This window comes from Schistocerca americana, chromosome 7 (assembly GCF_021461395.2).
Source record: "Schistocerca americana isolate TAMUIC-IGC-003095 chromosome 7, iqSchAmer2.1, whole genome shotgun sequence".
Lineage (NCBI taxonomy): Eukaryota > Metazoa > Arthropoda > Insecta > Orthoptera > Acrididae > Schistocerca > Schistocerca americana.
In genome coordinates, this window is record NC_060125.1 from 120,151,417 (window position 1) to 120,174,181 (window position 22,765).

At 42.6% G+C, this 22,765-nt stretch overlaps 1 protein-coding gene across 1 annotated transcript in view; it reads right to left on the reverse strand.

Annotated features, from left to right (window-relative positions):
* The window catches only part of LOC124622608 (leucine-rich repeat-containing protein 57-like), a 48,824-nt gene extending 27,087 nt beyond the window's left edge, over nucleotides 1–21,737 (reverse strand). Inside the window, exon 1 of the mRNA XM_047148369.1 lies at nucleotides 21,659–21,737. The gene's annotated coding sequence lies outside the window, so the exon portion shown is untranslated. The remainder of the gene's footprint in view (nucleotides 1–21,658) is intronic.
* Between the last annotated feature and the right edge of the window lie 1,028 nt (nucleotides 21,738–22,765).

Below are 22,765 nucleotides of genomic sequence, written 5' to 3' on the forward strand. Positions count from 1 at the left end.
CTCCTTTACAGAAACAAATCGTGAACGGTGCAGGCTGTGTGAACAGCGGCCCCGTCGTCTTGGAACACAGAATCACCGTCGAGAGAAACATTCTACCAAGAGATAGACCTGATCATCCAAACTGGTCACATAGTCCTTGCCAGTAATGCGACATTGCAGAGAACCCGTGGAGTCCATGCAACACCATGATATAGTGAAATGATAATTAAATAAATACCTAAGCTGTCCAGAGATGTTACTTAACATCAACGGGGACAGCTGAAAATGTGTACCCCGATCGGGACTCGAACCCGGGACCTCCTGCTTACGTGGCAGTCGCTCTATCCATTTGAGCCACCGAGGGCAATAAATTGTGTCACGTTTGGACCAAGACCGATACTTGAACGTCTCGAACCATGGAAGTAGATTTTGCAGTATCAGTTAAGAGACAAAAAAATGGTTCAAATGGCTCTGAGCACTATGGGACTTAACTTCTGAGGTCATCAGTCCCCTAGAACTTAGAACTACTTAAACCTAACTAACCTAAGGACATCACACACATCCATGCCCGAGGCAGGATTTGCGACCGTAGCGGTCGCGCGGTTCGAGACTGTAGCGCCTAGAACCGCTCGACCTCTCTGGCCGGCCAGTTAACAGACAGAAGAACAAATTCGATACATTGCTAAAGGAGAGAGTAGCTTTCCTATCTTCAGATATGAATCATACTCTTAGCCTGACAGAATTTGTCTAAGAATGAAACGGAGTGCATTCCAAAGAAGGAAACTATGTGGTTGCACCTTCTCGAACACGAATGAAAGACATTGTTGCGAACGTCGAAGATGAAATGCATTTATTACCTAAACCAGCTGCAGAAAGCATGCACGCATAGAATCATCCAGGATATTGCTTACGACCAAACCACGTTGTAGTAGTTTGATGGAAGTTGAAATGAAAGATGTCCGAGATTTAAAAGTCTGATAAAGACATTGTTCCAGCAGGTAAAGGGAATTCTGAGTCCGAACTTTTGCGGAGAAAGGTACTGTGAATGCAGGTCGATCAGACAACGCAAGCGTCAAATAGTGCGACATGTAATGCAGTGGTAGTGACATATTTTGCAAATGTAACGACGAATGAAAACTTAATTGGGTAACGTCAGTTTCAAGTTTTCGTGCGTGATAAGGAACCTGTGCAGCCCATTGAATTCACTGAAACTTTTAGAGGACCAATGCCTAATTCACGGACTGAGCCACAAAAAACTGTACTTAGATGCATCCACGGAGAAGGATCAGTAATGACAATGAGTGTTCCTGATTATTATAATAGTTATGATGATTTTGAACGTGTGTTCCTTGTAAAGTACTGGTCAGATGCTCGTCAAGAAAGATTGAGGAAGGAGGTTTTTAACATGGAACCTCTTCTATCAAAAAGGGAAACCTTAGAAAATATTTCGACAAGTACCTGAACACACAAAATATTGGGAGAACGGCATGTCACAGCCAGATGTCATCCGAATATTGAAGGCCAAACTGCCGATGCTTATTAGAGAAAAATTTATGAACACGACAGAATCGAATATTGAGAGAGATGGAGCATGTATACCTGTAGCATTCTGGAATCAGTTATGAACTCAACATTGAGTAAAAGATTGAGATCAAGATTGAGTGAAAGAGTTTTACTAAAGACCAATAGACCGATTTGGTTAGTGTTTTTTTTTTTTTTTTAATTCATAAAAGTTTTTGAATCAAAACTCAGAATGACCAAAGGATGTTCTTGTCATCCAAATGTAATGCCACATGAACCAAATTGTTTGCCGTCGCACCCCATTCCGTGGCCAAAGTGTGCTGCTGTTTCAAAAGCAATTAAGAAGATGCTAGATTTCAGGTTATTGAACCATCGCTGAGCAAAAGCTGGGGCTAATGTACGGTTGGTGGTGGATACCAAAGCAATCAATAAGATTATCATTCCAGTGAAAGAATCAATGACACTTTGGTCAACTCACAATATCTGTATCATCCTGACATGTCATAGGATTGTTCCTTAGCTCGGATGCTTTGTGCATTGACTTGGGGGTTTTCCTTTTTCAGATTAGAAACACAGATGGGGAACCTGCCATTCTCCTTAACAATTTACCACAGTCTGACAACGCTGGTGTAACTTTACTATTCTGCAACTGTAAAAATCCCGAGGTTTTGAGGCAAAGAACTCGTCGAGAAGTGATCGGAGCGCACTTGCACCCGGAATAGAAGTTCCTTGAAGGTTGTTTGATAGGGAGTGGAAAAGGTGAAAAACTGAGGGCGCAAGATCAGGTGAATAAAAAGGGTGCGGAATGACTTCCTAATCCAACTTTCGTACAATGTTTTCTGCTAGTTTAGCAGAATGAGGGTGGGCGTTGCATCACTTTACACAGTTTTCCTGGTGGTTGTTCTCGGATTCCGCCTGCAAGATGTCTCAGTTGTTGACAATGAACGTCAGCAGTCATGGTTACACCTCAGGGAAGCAATTCGTAGTACACCATACCGTCGTTATTCCAGCACATGCATAAAATAATCTTTTGATATTTTGTCTGAGACTGAGGAATATGATAGTCAGAATAATGAATTCGAAGTTAATTAATGAATGATGCTACGTACTGACAGTGTTACCTCCATCTGTGTAGAAACGTGGGATGTCTACAAGATAACTATCCCAGATAGGGGACGTAAGAAAGGTAGTGATAAGCCCGACGGAGATGGTAAGTAATCATTATGTGGCGCATAATGCTGTACTGTTTTATCGCCATAATGCACGGAACAGTGACTGGTGTGTTTTCATTCCAGAAGGAAGCCAAGCACAAGTAATCTGGTGCACCCATAGGATTTGGCTAAAGGCGCCGCAAAAATTATTGAATATTGAATATACGAAGGAGAATGCAGCAATTGGTATGGAAACTTTTGATATGTCAAAAGGAAAAACCTTCAAACCGAGACTCAAAGGGAAAATTAAACCCTATTTTTGTCGAGAAACGTCGACAGGTCGAACGCGACAGGCGTTTGTTAACCCTTTCCAATTGCACGTGCAAACACCCAATACGTCATTACAGTCTATGGGTTGTTTTCGAATATGCCTCGAAGAGGGCAACCGGCACCCAGTAATCCGACGATTATTAGAAACTAAATTCCTCAAGTCAGCAATTCGAATGATAACGCATAAAATTTCACGAGCAGATATGGAAGCAAATTTTGGAGATTCATGATATCAAACAGAGACTCATATCACGCTATCATTCTGAAACGAATCCCATACAGGTATTCTTCGATTTAAATAGGTTCATGCACATTTACTGGTCAAGTAAAGAAACTGCATAGACGCATTATTTGCTGTTGTTCAAGGATGTTTTTCATAACTTAACCCATATCTCGACCCAGTGCACTTTCTACGATCTAATTTTTGACAGGAAGAACAATGAATGTGTTAAGCCATTACCCAGGACTGCAAGAGAAATGACCTCTTTCGCAACAACAGAAAAGAGAAACTTTTACTTTGACACCAGTTCGAAGAGAGTACAAGAGTTTGAGCCAGGGAAAAAAAAACCTTGTACGAAGCCACACTGAGTCTTCTACGTTATATAGAAGCAAAAAGAAGTAGCAGTTGCTACATTCTGGCCCCTGTCTCGTTATTGACGTACCCGACGTGAGCACGCGTCTTTTGTCATATCCTGATACGCAACGCATCAAAGTAAAGTATGCTCAAAAGGAAGTCAAAAAATATTGTTAGCAAATACACTTACGAGAAGTAAAACTGCTTTTGTAAAAATGAACATAAGTTTGTTTGGATGTAATCTGGTATATTTAGGAATTGTCTATTCTTGAAAGAATTTGTTAGGTTTTATCATTGATAAGCCAGTCTTTTCTTTGCATTACTAAGGTCTGTGTAAAAATGGGATCCTTCGTTATCAAATAAACTGAATTTAGCTGTGGGAGCATATTGATTAGTTACAAGCGGGTTGTAGATGCATTTAGTTGCTTGCTCGGTAATGAAGTAAAATTAAAATTAAATTCAATTTCTAAATACATTTGTCATGGATATATGTGGCAAAGTACCACAACTGACATAAATAATTGAGGTATACTGTATTTTTGTGGAAATGATTATTACTAAGCAGTTAATTCACTGCAAATCAATAGATTAACAAATATGGAATCACACTCGATTGTGAGTTATCTATCCTTCATTCGTTCACCGATGACATTTTTCTCTTTCGACTCCTTCAGTACATATTTTTTCCTTTCTATTGTAGTCGGATAGACTTTGCCATCTTGATACAAGGACCGATTTCTCTGGAACGGTACAAATTATTCATATTACTGGAAATACCCTTGACTGAAAACTAGAATACAACTAACGGTTTTAGACAGGGGTGGAGATCATTTACATAAAAGCAAGAGCGTAGAAAGGATGCGTAATCTGATAACGATCTAGTTCAGAAATGTATGAGATGGTGGTCTTTGGAAAACATGTCTTCTATAAAGACAGTTTGTGTGAATTGTAAAGGTTATGCGCAATTAATGCATGCATATGGGCTTAGTGGTAATATAGACAGCCACGTTAATTGTGAGCCGTGGGTGTCAAGGATGAAGTGAAGCACCAATAACGGACACCCGCTGTAGTGTCTATCGTAGAACAATAATATGTCCTGTAAATGGTACGCACTTAACGTCAAATTAGAACTGGACTCCGGTGACGGCTAACAGGCGGCATTGCTACTGACAAGTGCGGGTTATCAGTTTACCGGTCATCCAAGGGGCAACAACAGGACTACCAACCTCAAATGCATGCAAGCTAATTAGTCCATGTAGTGACCGTACAGTTACTGGAATTGAAGGAGCAGTGAAAACTAGCAAAGAAGGACAAAACTGACCCAACTGATCCCGAAGATATGACTAATCTATAACGTACCTGATTTCAGAAATGAGTAAAGGATATTGCATTAAGTCGAGATTCTGAGTCGAAACTCCTCACTGTCAAACGCAATGTATTAATCTGTACCAAGTCTTCTATATTGGTAATAATTAATTAATTACGTTAATTTTGGAATTTTTCATGTTCTCCGGCATCCGGTGAGGAGTGGCGAGGTAGAAGTAGCTTATAATGCAGAGCTACAGTTAGCTACACCTAAACGGCAGCAAGCAACCCCTGCCTAAAACTCAACCACTTGCTCCATCCGATCATCTCTACGAATACTAAAAATGTATCATGATAAACTTTGTAACCAAATGCTTACTACGAAAGATGAATGTTTGTATGTTAAGCGGAAAATGAAATCACCAACTGTGTACCTTACAAAATTTTTGTAGAAATTTAGCTTGGTATATGGATGAATGTAAACTGAAATTTTGCTCTTAAGCTGTATTCTGTGAATCTGAAAAACTGGCACCAACTTGTATTTAAACCTGAACTCTGGCTCATATGTCACTAATAGTAATATTTTATGTAGGTAATCAATTGAACTTCATGAAGGTTTTTAACAAAGAACTGACCAAACAGTCAATTAATATTATCGTTCATTTACGAGAATCAGATTTTCACTCTGCAGTGGAGTGTGAGCTGATATGAATCTTCCTGGCAGATTAAAACTGTCTGCCGGACGGAAACTCGAACTCGGGACCTTTGACTTTCGCCGGCAAGTGCTCTACCATCTGAACTACCCAAGCACGACTGACATCCCGTTAGCCACAGCTTGGGGGATGTTTCCAGAATGAGATTTTCGCTCTGCAGCGGAGTGTGCGCTGGCAGATTAAAACTGTGTCTTAGACCAATACTCGAACTCGGGAGCTTTGCCTTGCGGGGGCAAGTGCTCTACCAACTGAGCTGCCCAAGCACGACTCACAGCTTTGCTTACGCCAGTACCTCGTCTCCTACCATCCAAACTTCACAGAAGCTCTTCTGCGTTCGCGTTCGCTAAAGACAGACATTCACAATACATTATGGCCTGCACCAGACGAGGCGGACGGAATGTTCCACTTAGCCTTTCTGTTCGCATAATAAGTAGTTGCTTAATTTTAGCTCTGGAGCTGTGGATTTTTTTAAATAGAGAAGTAATATAATATAATAAAGTTATGTAATGAAGTTATGTATTGTACTTTTCCAGATAGAAAGTTCTAATATTTGCATTCGGAGAGGATAAAATAGACTCTGAAGAAAAATTACCAACCCAAACACTAGGAAAAAAACAGCGAAAGGTTTTGCTGGCCACAGGACAATAGAAGTATCTGCTCCACCATAGTGTAAACAAATAGTTTTCAATTCACACATCCATTTATCTGTAGTGACAAATAACTCCGAATATTTGAAAATAAAAGAAAACAATAAAATCTGATGATACATCGTTTCATTTAAGGAAGTGCATAAAAGGGGTGAGTTGCTAATCGTTGCCGAGTCACTTAACAGCTGATAACATAATTCACGGAGAGTACGAGACTCCTGAGAAATTACTTGAATTTTCACACTTCATTGCTGGACCCAACGCTGAAAACCAACATTTATAACAGGAGATCGCATTCAATTTGCAATTTGTGGTAAGGTCTTATGGGACCAAACTGCTGAGGTCATCGATCCCTAAGCTTACGCACTACTGAAGCTAACTTAAACTATCTTGCGTTAGGGACAACACACACACACCCATGCCCGAGGGAGGACTCGAACCTCCGAAGGGGGGAGCCGCGAGGACCGTGATAAGGCGCTCTACACCACGCTGCTACCCCGTACGGCGAGATCGCATTCAAAATGACGTCACTGGCAGCGATACTATTTAAGCTGGTACAAAACGTAGATGCAATACTGCGAAGGACTTAACCCCCGGATTAGCTATAAGGTCTTAAACAATTTCTAGGCGATTAATTACGATGCTGAACAGGCATGGGCATACAATAGGACTACTGGCCATTAAAATTGCTACACCACGAAGATGACGTGCTACAGACGCGAAATTTAACCGACAGGAAGAAAATGCTGTGATATGTAAATGATTAGCTTTTCAGAGCTTTCACACAAGGCTGGCGGCCGTGGCGACACCTACAACGTGCTGACATGAGGAAAGTTTCCAACCAATTTCTCATACACAAACAGCAGTTGACCGGCGTTCCCTGGTGAAACGTTGTTGTGATGCCTCGTGTAAGGAGGAGAAATGCGTACTATCACGTTTCCGAATTTGATAAAGGTCGGATTGAAGCCTATCGCGATTGCGATTTATCATATCGCGACACTGCTGCTCGCGTTGGTCGAGATCCAATGAATGTTAGCAGAATACGGAATCGGTGGGTTCGGGAGGGTAATACTGAACGCCGTGCTGGATCCCTACGGCCTCGTATCACTAGCAGTCGAGATGACGGGCATGTTATCAGCATGGCTGTAACGGATCGTGCAACCACGTCTCGATCCCGGAGTCAACAGATGGGGTGGTTTGCAAGACAACAACCATCTGCACGAACAGTTGGACGACGTTTGCAGAAGCATGGACTATCAGCTCGGAGACCATGGCTGCGGTTACCCTTGACGCTACATCACAGACAGGAATGCCTGCGATGGTGAACTCAACGACGAACCTGGGCGCACGAATGGCAAAACGTCATTTTTTCGGATGAATCCAGGTTCTGTTTACAGCATCATGATGGTCGCATCCGTGTTTGGCGACATCGCGGTGGACGCACATTGGAAGCGTGTATTCGTCGTCGCCATACTGGCGTATCACCCGGCGTGATGGTATGGGGTGCCATTGGTTACACGTCTCGGTCACCTCTTGTTCGCATTGACGGCACTTTGAACAGTGGACGTTATATTTCAGATGTGTTACGACCAGTGGCTCTACCTTTCATTCGATCCCTGCGAAACCCTACATTTCAGCAGGATAATGCGCGACCGCACGTTACAGGTCCTGTACGGGCCTTTCTGGATACAGAAAATGTTCGACTGCTGCCCTGGCTAGCACATTCTCCAGATCTCACCAACTGAAAACGTCTGGTCAATGGTGGCCTAGCAACTGGCTCGTCACAATACGCCAGTCACTACTCCTGACGAACTGTGGTATCGTGTTGAAGCTGCATGGGCAGCTGTACCTGTACATGCCATCCAAGCTCTGTTTGACTCAATGCCCAGGCGTATCAAGGCAGTTATTATGGCCAGAGGTTGTTGCTGTGGGTAGTGATTTCTCAGGATCTATGCACCCAAATTGCGTGAAAATGTAATCACATGTCAGTTCTAGTATAATATATTTGTCCAATGACTACCCGTTTATCATCTGCATGTCTTCTTTGTGTAGCAATTTTAATGGTCAGTAGTGTAATTTAGTTGAAGGCTTGGCAAAAGCTACGCAGCAGCCACAGATAACAAGACATTATCAGGTGGTTACAGATATGGGCACACAACTCACATAGCGTTTGATAATTTTGATTGCATTGATAAAATTTCAGGAAAAAGTACACTGTGCACGGAGCAGTTGGAATAGCCTGTTAATTTAGCGATATAGGAAGTGAGGACCTTGAAATATTCACTTCTTCAGGTATTGAAATGATACTACATGGTTCCAGAGACCTTTGTGAGACATATGTAATCTATATTTGTAGACTGAAGTCACAAATGAAAATTTGTACCATGGTTGGGACACGAACCCAGGTTTTCTGCTTACTAGGCAGATGTGCAACCCACTACGCCATCCTGGTATAGTGGCTTTATACAACTGCATGGACGACCTTAGCATGCCTCTGTTCTCAAGTGGACTCAGGTGTGAACCAGAATTTGGATTGATGAAGGAGGCGTGTGAGGTTAGTCCGTGCAGGTGAACAAAGCCGCTGTGCCACAGTGACGCACATTGCGTGTCTGCCTTGCGAGCAGAAGACCTGGGTTCGAATCCCAGCCTTGGTACAAATTTGAATTCTTCGCTTCAGTCTGCGTATACAAACTTCTTCAGTTCTTCCACTTGATAGCAACGAGGAAAGATATCGCCATTCTTTCTGGAGAGATGACGTTTTAATGAAATTTTCCGAGGTGTTGGCCAAATTACTATAAACCAACAGCAAGTATGACGATTCTTATCGTTGATTCTTCTAATAGTGTAGTCGACCTACATAAAAGAGCCCAAGAGGTAAACCGAGCAAGGTGGCGCAGTGGTTAGCACACTGGACTCGCATTCGGGAGGACGACGGTTCAATCCCGTCTCCGGCCATCCTGATTTAGGTTTTCCGTGATTTCCCTAAATCGTTTCAGGCAAATGCCGGGATGGTTCCTTTGAAAGGGCACGGCCGATTTCCTTCCCAATCCTTCCCTAACCCGAGCTTGCGCTCCGTCTCTAATGACCTCGTTGTCGACGGGACGTTAAACACTAACCACCCCCCCCCCCCCCCAAGAGGTAACAATTGATAAAGATTTGTTATGGGTAATGCCTTCGTCAGATTTGATTGCGTTCCTTTGTGGTTGGAGTTCAAGCGCGTAATATTGACAGATCATAGTGAAAATCCAAAAGTTGACTACTTCCTCCAACAGACTCTTTTCGATATCCTTAAGCTACTGTAAATGAAACACCTGTCATGGCCCAAAAAACAGCTGAGAAATGTGGAGAAAAGCGTTTTTCGTTTAATACAATTTGGCTAGAGATTCAAGAGAATGAAAAGCCAACACTTGATAATATTTTCGTAATGAGTCACCATTTTTCAGAGCAATCAGGAAAATGACAGATTCCAGTGGATAATGGGAAGTATTGGTTCAAGCAGAATTATTAGCAGGAGGTTCAGTGAAGCGCTTTTAAGACAGCAGGCGCTAATCGTTGTAAGCGACTCCATCAGTGTCACAGACACCACGCTTCGAAGAGTATTTATCCACAACTCAAGTTCCATCCGAGATGCTGAATGTACCCTTAAAAGTAGTTATCGATACTACATCTACTGAACCTGCTTCTTACGACAACGAGAGAATTGAATTACCTGATTTATTGAACCACATTTTTAACGGTTGTAAAGAGGTCTGCACACGTACAGTGATGGGTAAACACGGAAAAAAGGTTCAATACTACTGAAAGTATGGTGAGTTTATGTACTTGTTTGTTTGGTTGACGAGAAGCACCTGTACCAGTTACTTTGGACTATACTTGGAAGCAAATTACAACGTGACTGATTCATTTTTTCCATTAAACCAGTCTATTAATGTTAGATGGTTCCTAATGTACCTAACTAACTTAATTCGGTTGCACCGAGAAAATTGACCACTGGTTACCGAATTGCGACGTGGCGTGTTTGGAGTCAGTCATACAAACGACAATATGGTTTGTTACTAAACGATGATACATTGGATTCTTTCCAAAGGCCCAATAAAAGATATACGAGGTGCATTCAAGTTCTAAGGTCTCCGATTTTTTTTCTCCGGACTGGAAAGAGATAGAAACATACGCATTGTTTTAAAATGAGGCCGCGTTCATTGTCAATACGTCCCAGAGATGGAAGCACCATACGGCAGATGGAATTTTACCGCCAGCGGCGAGAATGAGAACTGTTTTAAATACTTAAAATGGCGACGTTTTCCTTACTTGAACAGCATGCAATCATTCGTTTTCTGAATTTGCGTGGTTTGAAAAAAATTGAAATTCATCGACAGTTGAAAGAGACATGTGGTGATGGAGTTATGCATGTGTCGAAAGTGCGTTCGTGGGTGCGACAGTTTAATGAAGGCAGAACATCGTGTGACAAAAAACCAAAACAACCTCGGGCTCGCACAAGCTGGTCTGACGACATGATCGAGAAAGTGGAGAGAATTGTTTTGGGGGATCGCCGAATGACTGTTGAACAGATCGCCTCCAGAGTTGGCATTTCTGTGGGTTCTGTGCACACAATCCTGCATGACGACCTGAAAATGCGAAAAGTGTCATCCAGCTGGGTGCCACGAATGCTGACAGACGACCACATGGCTGCCCGTGTGGCATGTTGCCAAGCAATGTTGATGCTCAACGACAGCATGAATGGGACTTTCTTTTCGTCGGTTGTGACAATGGATGAGACGTGGATGCCATTTTTCAATCCAGAAACAAAGCGTCAGTCAGCTCAATGGAAGCACACAGATTCACCACCACCAAAAATATTTCGGGTAACTGCCAGTGCTGAAAAAAGGATGGTGTCCATGTTCTGGGACAGCGAGGGCGTAATCCTTACCCATTGCATTCCAAAGGGCACTACGGTAACAGGTGCATTCTACGAAAATGTTTTGAAGAACAAATTCCTTCCGGCACTGCAACAAAAACGTCCGGGAAGGGCTGCGCGTGTGCTGTTTGACCAAGACAACGCACCTGCACATCGAGCTAACGTTACGCAACAGTTTCTCCGTGATAACAACTTTGATGTGATTCCTCATGCTGCCTACTCACCTGACCTGGCTCCTAGTGACTTTTGGCTTTTTCCAACTATGAAAGACATTTTCCGTGGCCGCACATTCACCAACCGTGCTGCTATTGCCTCAGCGATTTTCCAGTCGTCAAAATAGACTCCTAAAGAAGCCTTCGCCACTGTCATGGAATCATGGCGTCAGCGTTGTGAAAAATGTGTACGTCTGCAGGGCGATTACGTCAAGAAGTAACGCCAGTTTCATCGATTTCGGGTGAGTAGTTAATCAGAAAAAAAATCGGAGGCCTTAGAACTTGAATGCACCTCGTAAAGCAAGTCATCACAATTTATGAAAACGATTAAAAGTACGGTAAATCAGTTTGATTATTGTTTCGCTAAATTTATTTTTTGTAAATTTATTCTGGTAAAGCAGGATATTTAAATGTTCCTGATTTCCAGTTTACTATTAAGTCAATGGACAATACACACCAATTAATTTTTATTTCCGAATGCATTTCTGTTATTCGAGGACTTGAGAAACGATATTACGAAAGAAAATTGTTAATTTCGCATCACAGTGCGCCTTCAAAGTTCGCGTGAATAAAGACATACAGGTAGTACTAAAAACGGAACGAGAAATCTTTGGTCGGCTACTCGCAATTAGCCTTGAAGAAGGAAGGAAAGGAGGATGATTGGGTTTTACGTCCCGTCGATATTGAGGTCATTAGAGATGGAGCACAAGCTTGGATTGTGTCAAGCATGGGGAAAGAAACCATCCCGGAATCAAGGAAAATCACGGGAAACCTAAATCTGGATGGCTGGACGCTGGTCTGAACCGCCGTCCTCCCGAATAAGATCCACTGCGCTACCTCACTACGTAACTAGCCTTGAAACAAAAAGAAAAAAAAAGGGAGAACACCGACATTTCCACTAGCAACAATGCCACCTGCTCTTTTCTCGTGTACCGGGTAAATGTTAAAAACCTACGTGAACACGTTAGAAAAGACATTTAAGTCTCCAGTCCACATGCTTCAGCCTACACGAATCGACGCCGAAATAATATGGTTTTTAGTTCTTGCGTCTGATCGATTTCTCCTGCCCACAAACGTTTGATAAAGAGACTAAGTGTATTCTCATACAGCTTTAATCAAATAATGCTGCAGAGATACATATTATACTTGATCAATCAAAGGCTCCAACTAGAAAATCTACAAAGATGCGATACATCATGCAGAATTCCAGGCCCTTTACAACCCAGGTTAATCAGTTTTTTGGGAAGTCTTATGTTTTTTCCCTTTAAAGAGGCTTCAGCACAGTTCTTCGCCAATTATTTGGAGAACGACACTTCGGCATCAGTAATGCAAATGAAGAAAATCTTTATAGCGTTTCAGACTTCATGCAACTCCTATTATACGAGAGTGTGCTGAAAAGTTATACCTCCGAATTTTTTATTCTGTTCTCATTATCCGTTGAGGTATTGCATATCATACGTATTACTGGGTCGACATTCACACTTCGCCGACGCAACGTGCAACCCTCTGCCGCTAGAGGGCTCTGAATTATATCGTGTAACATGGCGGTATGTACCGTAACTATGTCGCTGGGGGAGAAACTGAAAGCCAGGAGTTCGTCCACACATAAAACAGCCTGTCTTTCAGCATGAGAACACCAGACCACACACGAACATTGCGACATCTGCAACGTTCCGACACTTTATGTCCCCTGTCATCGACCCTGCTCCATACTGTCCCGAATTGGCCCATTCGATTTTCACCTGTTTCGAAAACTTAAGCAACATGTTCGAAGACTTCTCTTTGATAGTGATGAAGCTTCGTAGTCGGAGGTGCGGCTGCAGCTCTGTCAAGATTCATTACTATTAAGTCAATGGGCAATCAACAGATGTTAATATTTATTTCTGAGTGCAATTAAACATTCTATAGTAACGGTAGCAACAAAGCGATCTTCCGTTGGGATAAAATTGTTCGTCACCAAGGTGCCTGTCTTGAAAAATAATGAAGAATGAAGATGTAGACAGTTAATAAAGTTTGTTTTATTTAAAAATCTTTAAGAATTTTCACATAAAAATTCGGAGGCATTAGTTTTCAACACGCCATAGTGTAAACAAAAACCACGTCGTAAAAACTGACCAAAATTGATTATGAACATCAACGTAAAGAAGCAGATAGGCGAATTACGATTCTTATTAACACAATGCCACCAACTCCAGAAACTGTAACAACAGGCCGTGAGATTGTTGTTTTAGTAATTCTCTGGACAACATGCATAAAATCTAGTAATGGTAAATTTGGTTAGCATGTTCAGCAACTAAGACAAAAGACAATAAAGACGTCCACTGCAGCGATCGCACAGAATTAGCATCGAAGTTGGGATGCTAATTATGTCTACGTCTGCCAGCATTCAAGGTATTTACAGGCCGCGATTGTAGCACTGCCGTCTATAATAGAGGAAATGTTAGAAGTTTTATAATTTTTTTGTACGAGACCAACAAACAAGTTTTTCGTCATCAACAGATGATACAGTCATTTTCATCAACGAAAAAACTGACGTTATTCAATAGTTTACTCCTCTGAAGCGCCAGAATAACTTATATAGGCATGAATATTCAAATATAGAGATGTATAAACAGAATACGGTGCTGCGGTTGGCAACGCCTATACAACAAGTGTCTGGCGCAGTTCTTAGATCGGTTGCTGCTGTTGCAATGACAGGCTATCAAGATTTCAGTTAGTATAAACGTGATATTATAGACTGCGCACGAGCAATGGGACACAGCAGGTCCGAGGTAGCGATGAAGTGGGGATTTTCCCGTAAGACCGTTTCACGAGTGTACCGTGAATATCAGGAATCAGGTAAAACATCAAATCTCCGACATCGCTGTGGCCGGAAAAATATCCTGCAAGAACGAGACCAACGTCGACTGTAGAGAATCGTTCACAGTGACGCAGGTGCAACCTCTCCACAAATTGCTGCAGATTTCAACGCTGGGCCAGCAACAAATGTCAGCGTGCGAAGCAGTCAACGAAACGTCATAGATATGGGCGTTCGGAGCCGGCGGCCCACTCGTGGATCCTTGATGACTGCAGGACACGAAGCTTTACGCCTCGCCTGGGTCCGTCACCACCGGCATTGGGCTGTCGACGACTGGAAACGTGTTGTCTGGTCGAACGAGTCTCGTTGCAAATTGTATCGAGCGGATAGAAGTGTACGGATATGTTGACAGCCTAATGATTTCATGGATCCTGCATGTCAGCAGGGGACTCTTGAAACTGGTGAAGGCTGTGTAATAGTGCGGGGCGCGTGCAATTGGAGCGATATGGAGCCCCTGATACGTCTAGATAAGACTCTGACAGGTGACACGTAGGTAAGCATCCAGTATGATGAATTCCAGCAGGACAATGCGACACCCCACACGTCCAGAATTGCTACAGAGTGGCTCCAGGTTCAAAAATGGTGCAAATGGCTCTGAGCGCTATGGGACTTAACTTCTAAGGTCATCAGTCCCCTAGAACTTAGAACTACTTAAACCTAACTTACCTAAGGACATCACACACATCGATGCCCGAGGCAGGATTCGAACCTGCGACCGTAGCGGTCGCGCGGTTCCAGACTGTAGCGCCTAGAACCGCTCGGCCGCGACGGCCGGCTGTGGCTCCAGGAACACTCTTCTGAGTTTAAACGCTTCCACTAGGCTCCAGAGACATGAACCTTATTGAGCATATCTGGGATGCCTTGCAAAGTGCTGTCCGGATTCTTACGGACATATGGACAGCCCTGGAGGATTCATTCATTTGCCTCCAGCACTTCTTCAGACATTAGTCGAGTCAATGCCACGTCGTGTTGCGGCATTTCTATGTGCTCGTCGGCGGTCCTACACGATATTAGGCAGGTGTACCAGTTTGTTTGGCTCTTCAGTGTAATATGACTTACAGCAGCGCAGAATTGTTGATGAGGCGAGTTTCGATATTCATATATATTCAAACGAATTATTCAGTCAAGAAAGATAATGAGTAGTTCATGAAAAAATAAAAGCTCCAATTCAAACATTATTTCACCATGCTGGAACTCGTAGCATTAAGTCGCATAGAATTTACACACATTAGGAAATTTATTCACTGGCAGCGAATTTCTTGATGTGATTTACTAAAATATCACACAAGAAGAGTTGGTACCAGAAGTACCGTGGACGTCCGTCCGCAGCAGGATTATCGCCGTCGAGAAACCAATCAAGCGGTCCACGAGGGTGACAACCTCTGGAGCTCCAGCACCACCAGGAAGAGAGACGCGCGCTTAAGGAACCGTGCACGAGCAGAAGTTGTCATTTGCAAGTTGTAAGTCAGCCCGAGTGTTGCTAGGGAGTTCCTGCAGAACGTTCGTCACGTCTTCAAGTCTTCATGTCGTCTCGTGAGATAGAAACAGTGGCCAACAGATGGACAGTCTCCAGGTAGAAACAGAATAGTGAATACAGAGTCCTCCATAAAAATGTATACACAATTTAAGGAACAAAAAGAATTACTTATGTGTTCATTTTACATTTAATAATTGACCGCACATGTTGTACAACCTTCAGTTTAGCACATGGTTACTTTAAATGTTCAAAACGTTCACCATTGGCGGCTATACACATAATAGAACGATGAGCGGTCGCCGCAAGTACGTCAGTCAATGTTATAGAGCAGATCTCTGCACATGTCGCCACCTCCTAGCGACGTTCCTCCTGCGTGCGTGGCTTACGTCGACAGACGTCATCATTCACAGTTCCCCACAAGTAAAAGCCCACAGGTGTTAGATCTGGCGACCGTGGCGGGAACTCAATGGGCCCTCTTTGTCCAATCCATGGCCCCAGAAAACTGTCATCGAGGAAAGCTCGTACAGCTGGGTGGTAGTGTGATGGCGCCCCGTCCTGTTGGTAGACCTCTTTATCATAAAGCGCACGTATACCTATCAAAATTGATGTTCGTAACATTTCTAGGTACACTCCTCCAGTGACAGTAACACCCCCCCCCCCCAAAAAAAAAGGGTCCTATTAAGCTTCTAGATGATAGTCCACACCACACATGAACCCCTGGTAGATTGACTGCTTTATACAAATAAAAATGCAGATTTTCCGGCGCTCAGTACACACTGTTATCCCAATTCACGTTTCCATCAAGTTTAAATTGCGCCTCGTCGCTCCGGACTACCTTCGTCATAAACTGTTCGTCATCAGTTACCATTTGCTGATACCATTCGAAAAATTGCATTCGGCGATCAGGATCTTCATCATTAATCGCGTGCAGTAATCGTGTAAAGTTAAGTTTCCGCTTTGCAGCATTCAGAATTCTTCGTTCACTTGTACTGACAACCCCCACTTCACGGGCACACTGCGTAGGAGACTTCTGTGGAGAATTAACAAAGGTATCTAACACGAGCGGCAACGGAGCAGGACTTGTAGCTGTACGCTGTCTTCCTGATCTTCCTCTGTAAATATCACAAATCATTCCACGCAATTCAAACTTGTCAATGATGCGTTTAATTGTTAGATGGTTTGGCAGTTTTGTGTCAAACTCCCGTCTCCACTGATGTTGCACTTCAATGGCATTATCAAACTTGAAAAACCACTTCACAATACATTTTCGTTGCCCGAATGTCAAACGTGCTCCAGCGACCTTGTTTTCTCAATAGCGAGATGAAAGTACTAATATCCGTTGAGCCAAAGACCATACTACAACACATTCGTAACTCAAATCGAACGACAATATCTTTATCTCGATAAAGAGTGACAAAGAGTGTATACATTTTTCCGGTAGACTCTGTAGAATAATCGTGTACGGACAGAGACCGCCTGCCAAGAGATTTAACTGTTAGTTTGGGACCGTTTTCCGAATTGTACATCAAGATAGAAGATTAGTTTCCATCCGAATTTAGTTCAGAGAACATTATTTTGTTTGTGTTCGTAGAACTACAGTCAACGCGCAACAGATAGGCTAAACAGGCATTCTATAAGTGCGGTAAGGACCGTTACCAAAGTTGAGTAATATATTTTACTAGTCACTATTCTGTGTTACTTTCATGGTGCGTGTCTGCTGCCCTACAACCAACGCACCCGTCCTACAGGGGCACCTGTGTTAGTCTTTTTCAGCGGCAACGAGACTTTCATGAAAGCGGACGCCCCCAGTACACAACACTTGACATCAGCTGTGCCAAGAGTCTTAACGCCGACAAGTGTATATCGGTACAGCCTGCCGATAAGGGAAATGCGACAGTCGTAATGAAGACCGAATATTATGGGCAGCACCTGGCTCACCGACGCATAAATTGGCCTCTCTGCTCAAGCCGCACGTGGAAAAGACTGACACGTATATAAAGGTTCAGGACTTTTCACTGAGAAGCTCAAGTAACTAAAACATGAACCAAACGACGTCCTGATAGCTTTCATGTTTCTTTGCTTACTAAAGTGCCACTCAATCATTCTCTATGGCATATTGGTTCCATAACTCCGCAATACATCACCAAGTTCTTTCATGCATGTCCACCACGAGCTATATCGTGTGGAATATCAACAGCTGGAAGGCGTCGCCATGCTTAGTCCAGTGGTGGCCGACTTCTTCATGGAGCATTTCGAAGCACAATCCAACTTTGGCACAGATAACAGCGGCGATGTGTAGGGGCATGGAAGCAGTGAAGCCTTGGTAGGTCTCTGGAGGGAGTTAGCACCGCATCTGCACACACAAGTCACCTGATTCCCATAAATTACGGGGAGGGGGGGCGATGAGCTCTGACGCCACATCCCACATGTGTGCTACCGGGTTCAGATCTGGCGAGTTGGCGGGACCACGACATAAATTGGAACTTGCTACTGTGTTCCTCGAATCACTCCGTCGTTCTCTTGGCCTTGTGACATGGCGCATTATCTTGTTGAAAACTGGCACTGCCATCGTGAAACATAACACAGAACAACGATGAAAAACCTTTTTTGCTGAAAGTACCTTATTCTTATGTTCTTTTAGGGTGGGAAATCCAAATATGATACTTAAAAAACTGTATCACCCACCATTTCTTCACATTTTACTGTGAAATTTATTAAATTATGCGATTGTTTGAAGAATTTGGCAGCTTTTATATAGCTGAAATAATGTAAAAAGGAGGTATAATGAATGTAGATGCCATTGGTAACACTGCTGAAAAACATTTGCTATCAAAGAAAGGTCGATTCTATTTTTGTGTTAGTAGATGGTGTTTTGTGTACTGTCAACCTAACCTCATTTTCCCGTTTCCTGTACATGTGCTCACTACAATGTCTAATCGTGATTGTTAAAAACTCTGCTGACAGTTTTTGTTATATTTGTGGTGAATTTGTTACTAAAAACCACCAAAGAAAGATTACAGACTTTGTGAAAAAGGTTTATCTATCATACTTTGGTTCTAGGTGATCAAGATAAATCTTGGGCGTCGCATAAGGTATGTTGTGTGTGTGTTGAAGATTTGAGAAAATGGTCCCAAAAGGAGAAAAAAGCCTTTAGATTTGCTGTTCCTATGATATGGAGGGAGCCAAGAAACCATTCTGATGATTGCCACTTTGGCAGTGTTGATATTACTGATCATAATTCGAAAAAAAGGAAGGTAATAAGCTACCTTAACCTTCTGTCCGCCATCCGACCAGTAGGGCATGGTGTAGATTTGCCGGTTCCTGAACCACCAGATCATTTAATTCTATTCCAACAGAAGTATTTTCTGATGTACAATGTGATTTAGATGAACCAGATGATGAAGAATTCCATTGTAATACATATAGTCTGGAGCCCAAATTGTTTACTAATACCGAGCTTACCGATTTGGTTACTGATTTGGGCTTAACGAAAGAAAAAGCTGAATTGCTCGGCTGTAGATTAATAGAAAAGGACTTATTGGCAGTTGGGACCAGCATATACATGTATATAACGAGAGAGCAGCAATTTTCCAAGTTTTTTCAACAAGAAGGTGATTTAGTGCACTGCTCAGACATTCCCGGTCTGATGAATGAATTTGTAATTCAATACAAAACGTAAGACTGGAGGCTGTTTATTCATCCAAAACTAGTGATGGAAAAACGCTACTAAGTCCGCTGGAACACCAACATGATGGGTGTTGGTCACTTTACTGACGAGTTCAGCAATTGACTCATCGCCGAAAAAGCTACACAAGAAGCTTCAAAGAAAAAAGAGAAAGAAAATACAAGCCAATTCCAGCTGAAAAGTGATACCTCTATTAACACATATCATAGTTTTAAGTAGCTTACTGTAAATACAAACCATGCTTATGTTGTAACAAGGCGTTTCATTAATTTCTCCGTTTACCATATAGCATAGGATTTTTATACTATATAATAAAAAGCATAATGCTCGAAACCTGTAGGTGATACAAAAAAACTAAGGTTATATTTGGATTCAGCTCATGTTGTTGTTGTTGTCTTCAGTCCTGAGACTGGTTTGATGCAGCTCTCCATGCTACTCTATCCTGTGCAAGCTTCTTCATCTCCCAGTTCCTACTGCAACCTACATCCTTCTGAATCTGCTTAGTGTATTCATCTCTTGGTCTCCCTCTACGATTTTTACCCTCCACGCTGCCCTCCAATGCTAAATTTGTGATCCCTTGATGCTTCAGAACATGTCCTACCAACCGATCCCTTCTTCTTGTCAAGTTGTGCCACAAACTCCTCTTCTCCCCAATTCTATTCAATACCTCCTCATTAGTTACGTCATCTACCCATGTAATCTTCAGCATTCTTCTGTAGCACCACATTTCGAAAGCTTCTATTCTCTTCTTGCCCAAACTGTTTATCGTCCATGTTTCACTTCCATACATGGCTACACTCCATACAAATACTTTCAGAAACGACTTCCTGCCACTTAAATCTATACTCGATGTTAACAAATTACTCTTCTTCAGAAACGCTTTCCTTGCCATTGCCAGTCTACATTTTATATCCTCTCTACTTCGACCATCATCAGTTATTTTGCTCCCCAAATAGCAAAACTCCTTTACTACGTTAAGCGTCTCATTTCCTAATCTAATTCCCTCAGCATCACCCGACTTAATTCGACTACATTCCATTATCCTCGTTTTGATTTTGTTGATGTTCATCTTACATCCTCCTTTAAAGACACTATCCATTCCGTTCAACTGCTCTTCCAAGTCCTTTGCTGCCTCTGACGGAATTACAATGTCACCGGCGAACCTCAACATTTTTATTTCTTCTCCATGGATTTTAATACCTTCTCCGAATTTTTCTTTCGTTTCCTTTACTGCTTGCTCAATATACAGATTGAATAACATCGGGAACAGGCTTCAACCCTGTCTCACTCCCTTCCCAACCGCTGCTTCCCTTTCATGCCCCTCGACTCTTATAACTGTCATCTGGTTTCTGTACAAATTGTAAATAGCCTTTCGCTCCCTGTATTTTACCCCTGCCATCTTTAGAATTTGAAAGAGAGAATTCCAGTATTTCAGCTCATAAAAATCTATAAAGATCAGCTATCAAAGTAAAAAATGTTTTCAAAAAAAAAAAATTTTTTCGTTGGCCTGTGTAATCGTCACGAAGAGGTGCACGTGGTATTCAACCAGTGTACGATAGACTTCGGCCGTCATGACTTGCACGAGCTCCACTGGCCCTCTGGAAGCCCACGTGAATATTTCCCAGAGCACGACGGAGCCGCCACCAGCTTGTTTCCTTCCTGCGGTACAGGTGTCTAGGAGCTGTTGCCCTAGAAGACGATGGATTCGCAACCTCCCTTTGGCATGATGAAGGCATCGGACTATGTGGTGGTGTTAACATTGACACATACATGGATCATGCGTAGGCCCATCGTTAGGAGACACGCATGTACTCTGCCCAGCATTAACTATGATGTTAATTCCACCACTGTTCGCCGCCTATCGTGTTTTACCAGACTGCTCAGTCTATGACGCCTGACATCTCTGATGAGAGGTGGCTGGCCAACACCACGATGTCTGGACGTGGTTTCCACCTTGGTTTCATCACTTGTCGAAGACACTCACCCCAGCACTCCTCCAATACTCGACAAGTCGTACAGTCTCCGAAATGCCGACTCTCCGGGCCATCACAATCTGCGGTCGGTTAAACTCAGGTAGAAAGCGCGCGTTCTCCAGTCTAGACACGGACAGTACGCTCCCTGATACTGCGTGCACCGTCATTCCTCGCCAGGTGACGCTGCTATCGCATGGACGGGTTTGTATCGATAGTAGGTCAGTGGTCGTAATGTCCTCGCTAATCAATGTATATTATCACCTTATTCGAATGGAAAGATGCAGGAAGTAGAACTAAAATATATAAGAAAAATAATTACCTGCTGTAAAATAAATTCGTCGTTGTATGTTGCACATTCCTCTGGTCTTCAGCAAGTGAATCGTTGAAGTAAACTAATGTTGGCGCCCACTATCTGCGGTATATATAGACAAGTGTGGGACGGGAGGGGAGGCAGAGAAGTAGAGGCGAGGAGATGAGCGTCAGAGATATTGTGGGTGAGATAAGATGACAGTCACGAGACAAGAGAAATTTTTTATCAGCCATTGTTTATTGGCTGCTGACTCCTGAAAAGTGACAGGTGTTCATTTTTGCGTTGAATTTTATCACTTTTTACACTGGGTTAACTTGCGTGAACAGCTGCGCTGCGCAAATCCTTAGGTGGTAATTAGCTCTACGTTATTTCTGTAGCCAAAGTACGATTACGTCGACACTGCAGAAAGATATAAAGACAGAGTTAGATCGGTTAAATCTGTAAGCGTAACATGTTTTTCTTCCTCTCAGTAGGCAAGACATTTATAATTTTCGTGCATCCCTCCTCAACCTCAGATGGATAGTGGGACACGAACAGCACGCTCTCTGCGTACACCGTTATTCCTCGCCAGGTGATGCTACCATCTCAGGTTGAGGAGGGATGTGCGAAAATTATAAATGTCTTACCTACTGTGTGGAAGAAAAACATGTTACAGTTACAGATGTAACGGATCTAACTCTGTCTTTATATCTTTCTACACATGAATATAAGAGAAGTAATTATTACACCGTCAGCCGTGTGTCTATACGTACATTGACGGAAAAAAATTACAAAAAAAATAATAATTAATCTAGAGTAGTGGTATTTAGAGAATAAATTTATCTGGGTAAAATAATTAAGTGATTAACATTGCACTTTCACAGGTTAATGTAAACGCGAAATAAGCCATTACAAATGTGTAGTACAGGTACATTGATAAGAGGTGCATCCGCCAGAATGTTGAATGCAAGCATGCAAACGTTCACGCATTCTGATGTACAGTAGCCGGTTCTCAGTGAGATTGAGTTCCATGCCTGTTGCGCCTGGACTGTCAATATAGCGACGGTTAATGCTGGCTGTGGATCATGCTATAGTCACCGTCCCATGACGTCCCTCATGTGCTCTATTGGAAACAGA